Genomic DNA, 9,933 nt, shown 5'->3' on the forward strand with positions numbered 1-9,933 from the left:
CATGTAACGTTCTCAAACCAAACACAAATTAACCACGGCAACTGTCGCCGTGCAATAAGGATTGGATGCAACTGATTGACCAATCAGAATCGACAATATTTCTACAGCCATGGCGGACACAAAATCCATTTCTTAAGCTAACGAGGTTCCATTAATTGTTTATTCATAGTTGCCAAAATCACAACATTTACATCAATATGATTATAAGTAACTTTCACAGCAAAAAAAGTTGACACAGCAAAAAATATAAATGAATAAATCGTATTTTTGAATGAACTGAAATTCTGGAAACCTAGTGTCGTATTTTGAGGTCTCGCCATTTTGTATGTTGTTTTTTTCCCAACGTTTTTATTGTTCCCAGAGTTGTAGATTAATACAGTATTCCGTCAAAGACATATTTCGGATTGCATAGAATGGCACAATACACTCTTTAAAAAATTAAAGGGTTGGAAACAAACATTGTCCTACCATTTTGTATGTTTGATATCACATGGATATCATGCAAAGGATAGCTGCAAGTATAATTTGTTGCGTTTCAGTTGTTACCGAAATCTATTTGCACATACCATGAATGTTCGAACAGGGAATGGCGTCCATCTCACGGCGGAGGACCAAGAATGGGCTTCACGTTTTGTGCCAATACAAGGAATGGACCCCGAACCTATCGTGCCCAGCCAACTCTGAAACCAATAGACAACCTTCAAAATGAGCAGTAGTCGCAGGTTTTAAAGTTAGCCATCGATTGGTCATCTCACGAACTGCATATTTGGGTGACGAGTTGGGTTACAATATCACAGGGCACATCAATGATTTCCCGAATAAAGTATTTACTTCGCGTGATAGGTCCAGTCACAATGATGTCCAGAAATATAATTCTATTGTGGTTTATTTATATCTCATTTCGTTTCAGGTTTCATTTGTCTGCATATTTGATAATTTTGTGACTACGAAAGAAATAAGACATTTGTTTTACTTTAGCAGTTCCTAATTAATTTTACTAATATTCCCACTGTTACAATTGTGTTAGTAAGAAGGACATGCGCATGACAGATTACAGCAGCATCCGATCACGTACGTGCTGCACATGAAAGCAAAAAAACCCTTTCAAAACGCTGAGCCGACTATGCTATTCCGACCACATCATTAGCATGTGTTTATGAATTACTATGAAATAATGACGATACTAAATCTAGTGAACAGTCCGCGAAATCGCGCATACACAGAACAGAAAATTTGGACAAGGCATTAAACAATCCGCATGAGTAGAACGGTTGAATTCAGCACTATAAACGCTACGATCACGTCATTTGACGGCAAACCGACGGTTAGAAAGCATCCAAAAAGTGTCGATTTTTCGTCCAATGGCCATATACGACGTTTTCGTGCTTGCAGTGTAAAGACATTGAAATGATTAATTTCCTTCCACACCGATAGCCTTTTGTTGCCGATAATGGATGGATAGTTTCATTGGAAAACAAACAAAACAGTGAACTAAATGTCAGTGACAAAGTTAGCACAATGACCCCGTGGAGAGTGATAAAGAGGGTTATACATTTAAGGGAGATAAGCATCCAAGTTAAACGGGACTAGAAGATATTTGATGGTAGATTAATAGTTATAAATCATTAAAATGTTAATAACATATGTCTTTAGTTCAATGGTGACGTCTGGCTAGGGAGTCCTACCTGACCAGGGAGACGTGTGGCTAGGTGGTCTTACCTGACTAGGGAGACGTGTGGCTAGATGGTCTTACCTGACTAGGGAGACGTGTGGCTAGGTGGTCCTACCTGACTAGGGAGACGTGTGGCTAGGTGGTCCTACCTGACTAGGGAGACGTGTGGCTAGGTGGTCTTACCTGACTAGGGAGACGTGTGGCTAGGTGGTCCTACCTGACTAGGGAGACGTGTGGCTAGGTGGTCCTACCTGACTAGGGAGACGTGTGGCTAGGTGGTCCTACCTGACTAGGGAGACGTGTGGCTAGGTGGTTCTACCTGACTAGGGAGACGTGTGGCTAGGTGGTCTTACCTGACTAGGGAGACGTGTGGCTAGGTGGTCTTACCTGACTAGGGAGACGTGTGGCTAGGTGGTCTTACCTGACTAGGGAGACGTGTGGCTAGGTGGTCCTACCTGACTAGGGAGACGTGTGGCTAGGTGGTCTTACCTGACTAGGGAGACTCGTAGCTAGGTGGTCCTACCTGACTAGGGAGACGTGTGGCTAGGTGGTCTTACCTGACTAGGGAGACGTGTGGCTAGGTGGTCCTACCTGACTAGGGAGACGTGTGGCTAGGTGGTCCTACCTGACTAGGGAGACGTGTGGCTAGGTGGTCTTACCTGACTAGGGAGACGTGTGGCTAGGTGGTCCTACCTGACTAGGGAGACGTGTGGCTAGGTGGTCTTACGTGACTAGGGAGACGTGTGGCTAGGTGGTCCTACCTGACTAGGGAGACGTGTGGCTAGGTGGTCCTACCTGACTAGGGAGACGTGTGGCTAGGTGGTCTTACCTGACTAGGGAGACGTGTGGCTAGGTGGTCTTACCTGACTAGGGAGACGTGTGGCTAGGTGGTCCTACCTGACTAGGGAGACGTGTGGCTAGGTGGTCCTACCTGACGAGGGAGACGTGTGGCTAGGTGGTCTTACCTGACTAGGGAGACGTGTGGCTAGGTGGTCTTACCTGACTAGGGAGACGTGTGGCTAGGTGGTCCTACTTACTAGGGAGACGTGTGGCTAGGTGGTCTTACCTGACTAGGGAGACGTGTGGCTAGGTGGTTCTACCTGACTAGGGAGACGTGTGGCTAGGTGGTCTTACCTGACTAGGGAGACGTGTGGCTAGGTGGTCTTACCTGACTAGGGAGACGTGTGGCTAGGTGGTCTTACCTGACTAGGGAGACGTGTGGCTAGGTGGTCCTACCTGACTAGGGAGACGTGTGGCTAGGTGGTCTTACCTGACTAGGGAGACTCGTAGCTAGGTGGTCCTACCTGACTAGGGAGACGTGTGGCTAGGTGGTCTTACCTGACTAGGGAGACGTGTGGCTAGGTGGTCCTACCTGACTAGGGAGACGTGTGGCTAGGTGGTCCTACCTGACTAGGGAGACGTGTGGCTAGGTGGTCTTACCTGACTAGGGAGACGTGTGGCTAGGTGGTCCTACCTGACTAGGGAGACGTGTGGCTAGGTGGTCTTACGTGACTAGGGAGACGTGTGGCTAGGTGGTCCTACCTGACTAGGGAGACGTGTGGCTAGGTGGTCCTACCTGACTAGGGAGACGTGTGGCTAGGTGGTCTTACCTGACTAGGGAGACGTGTGGCTAGGTGGTCTTACCTGACTAGGGAGACGTGTGGCTAGGTGGTCCTACCTGACTAGGGAGACGTGTGGCTAGGTGGTCCTACCTGACGAGGGAGACGTGTGGCTAGGTGGTCTTACCTGACTAGGGAGACGTGTGGCTAGGTGGTCTTACCTGACTAGGGAGACGTGTGGCTAGGTGGTCCTACTTACTAGGGAGACGTGTGGCTAGGTGGTCTTACCTGACTAGGGAGACGTGTGGCTAGGTGGTCCTACCTGACTAGGGAGACGTGTGGCTAGGTGGTCCTACCTGACTAGGGAGACGTGTGGCTAGGTGGTCTTACCTGACTAGGGAGACGTGTGGCTAGGTGGTCCTACCTGACTAGGGAGACGTGTGGCTAGGTGGTCTTACCTGACTAGGGAGACGTGTGGCTAGGTGGTCCTACCTGACTAGGGAGACGTGTGGCTAGGTGGTCCTACCTGACTAGGGAGACGTGTGGCTAGGTGGTCTTACCTGACTAGGGAGACGTGTGGCTAGGTGGTCTTACCTGACTAGGGAGACGTGTGGCTAGGTGGTCCTACCTGACTAGGGAGACGTGTGGCTAGGTGGTCCTACCTGACGAGGGAGACGTGTGGCTAGGTGGTCTTACCTGACTAGGGAGACGTGTGGCTAGGTGGTCTTACCTGACTAGGGAGACGTGTGGCTAGGTGGTCCTACCTGACTAGGGAGACGTGTGGCTAGGTGGTCCTACCTGACGAGGGAGACGTGTGGCTAGGTGGTCTTACCTGACTAGGGAGACGTGTGGCTAGGTGGTCTTACCTGACTAGGGAGACGTGTGGCTAGGTGGTCCTACTGACTAGGGAGACGTGTGGCTAGGTGGTCCTACCTGACTAGGGTGTCCTACCTGACTAGGGAAACATGTGGCTAGGGAGTTGACTTGGCTGGGGAGTCATGCGACTTGGGAGTATTCCTTCACAACTGGTACACTTCAAGTACACCCAGAAGATCAAGGCAGTATTGCATGCCAATGGTGAAGTACTCAATACTAATGTGGACACTGGATGTACTCGTCTCTGAAACTAAGTTGCAGATATGCATTTGTCCATTCAGTTATATTTCGAAAATAAATCATAATTACTGAGTGAAACAAAGATTTGTTCAGCGGCTATGAGCAGCTCCTTGCCGAAAAAGAGAAACACATTCCTTAGGCTCGCCCCGGCCTCACCGTACAGAAAGGTGAAGTCAAGAGATTCACCAGAGCCATCGCTCACATTCATGTAACTGAGGAAACAAATCGTTCTCTTTCAGGCAGATTCAAAAGACTTTCACAGTTTCCTCTGAACACATTCAGTGCCACATTTAAAGACATTAGCACCTTTTCACACTATCAACTGAGAAACCTGTTAACTGTCAATTGTTGATGATTCGGTTGCCGTGCCTACGCCGTTCGCAGGCAAAAGAAAAGAATAGGACAAATATAATGTGACAAGACTAGCAGAGAACATCCTCTCGAAGTGTGAGTGTTAACTGTTTACTGGGATGCATCATGTGCATCATCTGTGTGCCTGGCAACAATGTATTACTAATGTATCCATAAAGATGGGATGCTTCTGATGCTTCTGATGCTTCTGATCAGTGATTGTAGCACTGACCCTTACCGTTCCGAATTAAAGATTAAAACATTTCAGTCAGAACCAAGCGTTAGCGTCGGCCGACTAAACGTCCTGTTTGTCCCTTGGTGGTTTCAACCTTAAATAAGTTTCCAGGATTAATGAGCATCAATCTGCTACATCAGGGGTTTGTTCGGCACGGTTGAAATGAAAATGGGATCGATCATTTCCCAACACATGAAGTTGATATATGAATCAAATGCCTTTTGTGATCCTATTTTGCATTAACCAATTTACATGAGGAAGACTCCATCTGTTCCATGTCTGGCTCTTTACCATATACTGTGTACTCTCCACCATGGACGTCCAACTATGTATCACGTACCATGTACTCCATATTCTTCATCATGCATTCCCCGCTATGTATCATGTACCATGTATTCCGTGCTCTCCATTATGCATGTCCCACTATGTATCATGTACCATGTATTCCTTACTCTCCATTATGCATTCCCCACTATGTATCATGTACCATGTATTCTGTACCCTCCATCATGCATGCCCCACTATGTATCATGTACAATGTATTCTGTACTCTCCATTGTGCATGCCCAGCTATGTATCATGTACCTTGTATTCCGTGCTCTCCATTGTGCATGCCCCACTATGTATCATGTACCTTGTATTCCGTGCTCTCCATTGTGCATGCCCAGCTATGTATCATGTACCATGTATTCTGTACTCTCCATTGTGCATGCCCAGCTATGTATAATGTACCTTGTATTCCGTGCTCTCCATTGTGCATGCCCAGCTATGTATCATGTACCTTGTATTCCGTGCTCTCCATTGTGCATGCCCCACTATGTATCATGTACCTTGTATTCCGTGCTCTCCATTGTGCATGCCCAGCTATGTATCATGTACCATGTATTCTGTACTCTCCATTGTGCATGCCCAGCTATGTATCATGTACCTTGTATTCCGTGCTCTCCATCATGCATTTCCCACTATGTATCATGTACCTTGTATTCCGTGCTCTCCATTGTGCATGCCCAGCTATGTATCATGTACCATGTATTCTGTACTCTCCATTGTGCATGCCCAGCTATGTATCATGTACCTTGTATTCCGTGCTCTCCATTGTGCATGCCCCACTATGTATCATTTACCTTGTATTCCGTGCTCTCCATTGTGCATACCCAGCTATGTATCATGTACCATGTATTCTGTACTCTCCATTGTGCATGTCCAGCTATGTATCATGTACCATGTATTCCGTGCTCTCCATCATGCATGCCCCACTATGTATCATGTACCATGTATTCTGTACTCTCCATTATGCATGCCCCGCTATGTATCATGTACCTTGTATTCCGTGCTCTCCATTGTGCATGCCCAACTATGTATCATGTACCTTGTATTCCGTGCTCTCCATTGTGCATGCCCAGCTATGTATCATGTACCATGTATTCTGTACTCTCCATTGTGCATGCCCAGCTATGTATCATGTACCTTGTATTCCGTGCTCTCCATTGTGCATGCCCAGCTATGTATCATGTACCATGTATTCCGTGCTCTCCATTGTGCATGCCCCACTTTGTATCATGTACCTTGTATTCTGTACTCTCCATTGTGCATGTCCAGCTATGTATTATGTACCATGTATTCCGTGCTCTCCATCATGCATGCCCCACTATGTATCATGTACCATGTATTCTGTACTCTCCATTATGCATGCCCAGCTATGTATCATGTACCTTGTATTCCGTGCTCTCCATTGTGCATGCCCAGCTATGTATCATGTACCATGTATTCTGTACTCTCCATTGTGCATCCCCAGCTATGTATCATGTAGCAAGTATTCCGTGCTCTCCATTGTGCATGCCCCACTTTGTATCATGTACCATGTATTCTGTACTCTCCATCATGCATTCCCCGCAATGTATCATGTACCATGCATTCTGTGCTCTCCATCATGCATGCCCCACTATGTATCATGTACCATGTATTCCTTACTCTCCATCATGCATGCCCCACTATGTATCATGTACCATGTATTCCTTATTCTAATCATGCATTCCCCACTATGTATCATGTACCATGTATTCCTTATTCTCCATCATGCATTCCCCACTATGTATCATTTACCTTGTATTCCGTGCTCTCCATTATGCATTCCCCGCTATGTATCATGTACCTTGTATTCCGTGCTCTCCATCATGCATTCCCCACTATGTATCATGTCCCATGTATTCCTTATTCTCCATCATGCATTCCCCACTATGTATCATTTACCTTGTATTCCGTGCTCTCCATTATGCATTCCCCGCTATGTATCATGTACCATGCATTCTGTGCTCTCCATCATGCATGCCCAACTATGTATCATGTACCATGTATTCCTTACTCTCCATCATGCATTCCCCACTATGTATCATGTACCATGTATTCCGTGCTCTCCATCATGCATTCCCCACTATGTATCATGTCCCATGTATTCCTTATTCTCCATCATGCATTCCCCACTATGTATCATTTACCTTGTATTCCGTGCTCTCCATTATGCATTCCCCGCTATGTATCATGTACCATGCATTCTGTGCTCTCCATCATGCATGCCCAACTATGTATCATGTACCATGTATTCCTTACTCTCCATCATGCATTCCCCACTATGTATCATGTACCATGTATTCCGTGCTCTCCATCATGCATTCCCCACTATGTATCATGTACCTTGTATTCAGTGCTCTCCATCATGCATTCCCCACTATGTATCATGTACCTTGTATTCCGTGCTCTCCATCATGCATTCCCCACTATGTATCATTTACCTTGTATTCCGTGCTCTCCATTATGCATGCCCAGCTATGTATCATGTACAATGCATTCTGTACTCTCCATTATGCATTCCCCATTATGTATCATGTACCTTGTATTCCGTGCTCTCCATTATGCATTCCCCGCTATGTATTATGTGCCATGCATTCCGTGCTCTCCATTATGCATGCCCAGCTATGTATCATGTACCATGCATTCTGTACTCTCCATTATGCATTCCCCATTATGTATCATGTACCATGTATTCCGTGCTCTCCATTACGCATGCCCCACTATGTATCATGTACCTTGTATTCCTTACTGTCTATCATGCATGCCCCATTTTGTATCATGTACCTTGTATTCCGTGCTCTCAATTACGCATGCCCTACTATGTATCATGTACCATGTATTCCGTGCTCTCCATTATGCATTCCCCGCTATGTATCATGTACCATGCATTCTGTGCTCTCCATCATGCATGCCCCACTATGTATCATGTACCATGTATTCCTTTCTCTCCATCATGCATGCCCCACTATGTATCATGTACCATGTATTCCTTACTCTCCATCATGCATTCCCCACTATGTATCATGTACCATGTATTCCTTACTCTCCATCATGCATTCCCCACTATGTATCATGTACCATGTATTCCTTACTCTCCATCATGCATTCCCCACTATGTATCATGCACCTTGTATTCCGTGCTCTCCATGTATGACCTGCCCTTTATCAATCAATCAATCTTTTTTTCTAGATACTGAGAAGGTCATAGGCATATTACTTGTTATCAAAGTAGTTGAGGGTACGTTTATACAATAGTTTAAACCCCAATAGCCACGATAACGGTAAACTTTCATCAAGTCGTTGAGAAAGAGCATGTTTTCTAAAATTCATGGCATGGACAACAGTTTAGTGATTTGTGTGGTGATAAGTGACTTGCACAGGAATGAGATGTTTAACAGCTAACAACGTAGTTGATTGTGGTGCAGATTTACTAGTCTGTCTTACAGACCCTGATACAAATATATATCAAAAATAGCCCATGCAAGTCTATACTGTTAGGCAAGTCTAGATCACTGCAGTATCTGAAAATGAGGAGAGTCACTGGGCTCCTTTTTATTATATTTTTATTAAGATAACTGAATAACTGTTTTTTTATGTACGATATGTTCATTTCAGAGACTAAATGTTGGTCTACAGATTTACATTCGATCAAGATTTAGCCAGATCGTATTCTTGTCATTGTCACAACATCGCGAGCAATACCATCAGCCGCTTTTGAAAAAGCAACGAGTTTCGATTTCAGACTATGAAATCATTAAAAATCAAGCTTTAATCAAGAGTTTATTTCAGTAAGAGGCCATCGGCCCATTATACAATATGGATACAGTGGGTTACAGCAATAGCAGGCGCCAGGTAACACAAGTTGTTGGTTGGTTTGTTGTTTAACGCCACACTCAGCAATATTCCAGCTACATGACGGCGGTCTGTAAATAATCGAGTCTGGACCAGACAATCAAGTGATTAATATCATGAGCAGCGATCCACGCAATTAGGATCGATGACATGCATCAACCAAGTCATCGAGCCTGACCACCCGATCCCGTTAGTCGCCTTTTACGACAAGCATAGTCACCTTTTACTGCAAGCATGGGTTGCTGAAGACCTATTCTACCCCGGAATCTTCACGGGTCGATAACACAAGTGATATACATAGTGAAACAATTGAATTATTGCATACATTTGAAAAATGTTGTCGCTTCTTAAAAGTAAGAAAAATATATTTAGCTAATTTATTTATAACATGCTAATTTTGGCAAGACATAAGAGTGCAAAATTTATCAAATGAAGGTTGTGAATGGTAATACTTAGGTATAAGACTATTTCTCAGATCTGAGTAAAATTGACATTCAATGCAGAAATGATACTCAGTTTCAATTACACGGACTACACAAAATGGACATAAGCGTTCATCTCTAGAAAGACCAATTTTTCTACCTTCTTTAAATAGTCTGTAAATAATCGAGTGTTGGCCAGACAATCCAGTGATTAATATCATGAGCAGCGATCCACGCAATTAGGATCGATGACATGCATCAACCAAGTCATCGAGCCTGACAACCCGATCCTGTTAGTCGCCTTATACGACAAGCATAGTCACCTTTTACTGCAAGCATGGGTTACTGAAGACCCATGCTTGAAGGTTACATGTCGCC

Source organism: Haliotis rufescens, unplaced genomic scaffold (assembly GCF_023055435.1).
Source record: "Haliotis rufescens isolate VD_foot unplaced genomic scaffold, xgHalRufe1.0.p SCAF_8, whole genome shotgun sequence".
NCBI lineage: Eukaryota > Metazoa > Mollusca > Gastropoda > Lepetellida > Haliotidae > Haliotis > Haliotis rufescens.